The following is a 5,190-nucleotide window of genomic DNA, read 5'->3' as shown; positions in this document are numbered from 1 at the left end:
CTCTTCCTGTGCATCAGCCATTTGAAGTTATGACGGAAGTATCTGGAGTGAAAACAAGGTCTTCAGAGAAGACAATGTTACCTGCTGAAGAAGATATCTTGCTGGTTACAGATAGTTCCTTAGAGGAGGATTCACAGGCAGATGACCGGTCCTATTATCCCCCTAAGGTGTATGCTCAAACTTGGCAAGGTTATATTACTCATATCATGCATATGTTGTCTTACAATGCTTAGTTTTTACATCATATACACAATATTTAATGCCATCTCCTTAGTTGACACATCATATATGCGATTGCCCTCTGCTCACTTGCTTAGTATATAAATCATATATTTGAATTATATCATGCCATGATGTTTACATAGACAGCATGTATCTGAATTATAGCATGCCAACCCATTTTCTAAAGACATAATATAGTTATATCATCTCATCTTGTTTATATAGTCATCATATTTTGAATTATGTCATTCTATCCGTGAATTATATCATGCCATCATATTTCCATCAACGACATGTTTGTGAATTATGGCATGCCAACCACTCTAATAGACTCATTGCATAGTTATATCATGTCATCCTGTTTACATAGTCATCATATTTTGAAGTATGTCATTCTATCCTGTTTAGTTAGCCATCATACATGTGAAATTGTGTCATGCTATCCTGTTTAATTAGCCATCATATATGTGAAATTATGTCATGTTATTCTGTTTGGTTAGACAACATAAATGTGAATTATTTCATGCCCCATTTTCTTACCTACTATCCACTGCATGTGTCTATCTTACAATGTCTATACATTCAATTACTTTTCTTGTTTATAAGCCATTTGAATTGGAGGGGGTGATGGTAGTATCTATGGGAGTAAAAACATGGTCTTTAGAAAAGATCGTGCTACCTGTCGATGCAGATAGAACCACGGTTGTACTTGCCCAAGAACCAGCCCCGCCACACATAACCCAGACTCACGCAGATTGTACCCCTACCCAGTTGGACAGAGAACCAGCTACACCCCTTCTAACCCCAACCCCAGCAGATAGTAACCCAGTTCCACTTGACACAGTACCGTCTCCACGACAGAGCACCCAAACACGAGCGTTAGTAAGGCAACCGCGATGCCCAAAGCACGAGGATGACCACTCCAAACCCCAAGTCAATGCTTAAAGCAGAAGAAGAATTCTTCTCAGGTCAAGTTCCGTAGCTATGGTTCATACTGCTTTGCTGTTGCATCACTGTATTTACTCATACCAACTAATTTAAAATTTGAAGGATGCAATTGAAACTCCATTGGTGCAACAGGTATGTTTTAAACCTGTTTCTTTAACGTGTTTGCTGTTGTAACTTTCTCTATGTTGATTTCAGTTTCAATTGAAAACAGTTATGCTCTCATGCCATGCACATTACAAGTGTTGTTATTGCTGTGTAGTTTCCCACACTTATATTCTGTCTATGCTGCTTTGTCTTAAATACATATGATTTGAACTGTCTCTATGTTGAATTGGCAACATAAACTAGAATGATATAGACCATACAATGACCATACTACATAGATATATGTTTGTTTCATGTTGTTATCCTGTCCACCTTACTACTGAACTAGTTTACCAAAATGAGTTTCATATACAACATGGTAAACCTGTGATATGTCTGTTTGTTTCTCTTTTAGAATGCGGATAAAATATTGGAGAAGAGTACCCCATTATGCAATGATAAAGGAAGTATTGTAGATAAGGTTCAAGATAGTGAGACATCCCTATTGGTCTCCAAGAAAGCTGATAAAAACTATATTGAAGACACTGAGATAACCCCAAAGTCCTGTCTTGATCTAGTGTTTGAGTCTCAAATTCAAGTTGAAAGACATCGATCAGATGTTTTGCGACAGGAAGCCGAAGGATTGAGGAAGTCCCTGCAAAATTTAGATGCATACTTTTTTGTGCAACAGCAAGCGCTGGAGGATTTAAGCGCCAAACAAGACAAAGTTAATAAGCTTGCTAAGCGTCTTGCCAGCATTATGGGTACCCGGGATATTGTGTCTTGAGCTCTTCTGAAGTGGTTTCAATTCTGGACTAGTTTTGCTACGGCGTTTATTTGCACTGGTTGTCTACTTTGACAACCAGTGTATGCGATATGCTGCTTTGTTCCCTGTATTTGCACTGGTGGCGAACTTTGATGCCCAGTGGATGTAATATGTGTAATATATGTGATAGCCTAGTGTAAGTTGCTTGATTATTTATTTCCTTGTTGTCTTGTTTATTTGTTTGCTTGTAGTCAGTGCAGTTATTTTTCCGCGGTTTGCTAGTGGCCGCAATAGCCTAAAACTAGGCCACAATAACCACGGGCTACATATTTATTGTAGTGACCATGGGCCTCCTACGGGTCGTAGAAACAATGGTTTTTCTATGGGCCGTAGAAACAATGGGCCTTCTATGGGGCGTAGCATCAATGGGCCTTCTATGAGTCATATGATAGATTGGCCACATGGGCCAATAGCAGACCGCATTATGGGCCATAAACGGGCTAGAGTTGGAATCGTCCATTCATGGGCCGACCATAACGAGTCGTCATTAATCGGTCGTATTTGATGACGCTATGAAAAAGCCCAATAGATTAACGGGCCACAAACGGGCCGAGTGTAACTACGGGCTGAATTTGGCCCACAAGCAGAAAAGGCCAGTAACGGGCCGTAAGTAACCGAATGCTGGAAATTAGCCCAAGAATGAATGGATATGAGAAGAACGAAAGGTAACATGGGATGGAAACGGCCCAATGGAATAATGGGTCGTTAATGGGTATAAAGCGATACAGTGTTCATTACGGGCCAGTTTCACCATGGGTCGTTAATGGGCCAAGAGTTACAAAGGGACTCATATGGGCCGAAAGACGTCATGGGCCATAAATGGGCCGGAAGTTACAATGGGCTGGAATCATATCGGTCGGCCCAAATGACGCTACTGGGCCTAATTCGGATAGGCCGTGACGGGTCGTGACTTAGCAGGCTGTAAATGGGCTATATGCGAATAGGCCGTTAACAGGCTTTCTGTGGGCCGACCCGCTACCTTTTGACCAAGTCAAATGGGGCGGCCTTTTCATTGGAATGGGCCTCTGTTGGGCCGTGCCACGTGTCGATGTATCATAGGCGCCTTCGGTCCAATCAGTGGATGACATCTGTCCCAATGGTGAGCCGACACGTGGTTCCTCTGGCCATTGAGAATTTTACACGTGGAAAATCCCCATTGGTCCGGGCTATTAACGGGTTATCGGATCCAAACCAGAACCCGATAGCTTAACAACAACCTGTTATGGTGGATGCCACGTGTTGGTCGCCCTTGACGAAAGCACTTCTATGACGGGCGATTTATCGTCATGGAAGTGGACACTTCTGTGATGATAATTTTGGTAATGTCATGGAACACTTCTACGATAGCATAGGTATGACTATCTTGATTCAGTCATAAAATCGACATGGATGTACATGCATGACAGAAAACGTGACCTATTGTGAAAAACACGTATCATCACAGCAGTGTACTTTTTGTAGTGGATGGGGCGCTTCGGCGGCATCCTCATACACTTGCGGCTTTGAGGACTGAGAGCGGCATCGAGGATGCAAGCGAAGAGAGAGGATTGTGTGTGTGGTGAGGACGGGGGGTGCAGCCGCTCGGGAGCACCATTAATGGAGTAGTGGGAGTAGTGGGAGTGAGGCGGGCGGCGGTCACACCGCTGGCTCGCCTCCCGGTGAGCCTGTGCACCGGACTGCTGGCATGCCTACTGTCGTTTCGCACAGCTACTCGCACGCCTCCCGATGACACTGTGTAGCGAGCATGCCTTCGTCAATTCACACACCTGCACACATGCCTCCCGGTCTGCCTGTGCAGCGGACTGCTCGCATGTGTCCCGTCAACTCATGCCTACTATTGTTTTTCTATTTGGATGATTAATGATGTCGCTTTATTGCTTAACCGAAGCATGGCACGTATCAATTGTTGGTTTAATGCTCACGGTTCGAATAAATGATCTGTTCCGATACTGGTTCCCAATTATTAATAATCTCTCGTTTGTAATTAGATAAAGATTACATCAAAACTGGTCTCAAATTTGACAAAAGCAAAAAGTACAATGCCACTTTGTATTGGTGTCCATATGACAACACGATAAGTTTCATGAACTTCAAATAAGTTTTGGACATACTAGAATTTAAAAATCAAGATTCTCAATGTTTGAAATGTGTTGTGCAGGGAGTAAACATGCACCTAGTGAGACACATGTGTTTTTGCAATCCATTTAGGTGCACTGTCATGTGTGCATGTAGCTCAAATTTGATTTTTGCACATTATACCCGTAGAAAATCAATCAATTAATCTACTAAAACGCCTTAATGATCTCTGTTTTTTCCGAAATTAAAACATCCCTCCTTTGGTAACATATGTTCACCACAGGATAATTAATTTAACATGCATCATAGTTGTGGTGGATTCGCGGTGTGTGTGTGGGTGTGTGCGTCTGGGGGTGGCAGGTGGCTCGCAGTACACTACGAGTTGTGAGCCACCGTGTGGGTTGGCTGTTTTATTAGGCAGGTGCCACATCAGAGTCGTGAATTCGTTATTTAAAACATTACACAACCCTTTCATACACACATGTTTTGGCCACACGCAACCGATGGTTGTCCTACACGACACTCGATACTCGTGTGTGACGCTTTCTATCGGCCCGCGAGGTCACCGTCCATCACTTTGATGAACAGCCGGCAGTGAGGTTAATTTGACCAGCAAGGTAGAATATTTTTTTGTTTGTGTTATGGTGGTATATAGTACACATTGAAGAGGTGGGAGGGGACTAGCATATATACTATACGTACACATCCGTGAACAAGTACACCTCACTCAGTGTTGGGACTTTTCGGTTTTCGAGGCATGTGCCACATCAAAATTGTGAAATTGGCTATTCAAACATCACACAACACCTCTTTGGGCCACATGCATGCAGGCGGTGGTTATCCTAGCTAAGACACTAACGTGTGACGCTTCCATCTGTGGGACCACGAGGCCATCATCGATGCATGCATCACTTTGACCTACATTGGGAGAGGTTAATTAATTTTACCATCGATGAGGATTCTATATGTGCAATTATTTACTATGTAGTACATTTCATCAATCTAGTTTTAAACATACCGATAGGAATGCATAT

Source organism: Triticum aestivum, chromosome 4B (genome assembly GCF_018294505.1).
Source record: "Triticum aestivum cultivar Chinese Spring chromosome 4B, IWGSC CS RefSeq v2.1, whole genome shotgun sequence".
NCBI lineage: Eukaryota > Viridiplantae > Streptophyta > Magnoliopsida > Poales > Poaceae > Triticum > Triticum aestivum.
This window is presented reverse-complemented; position numbering follows the sequence as displayed.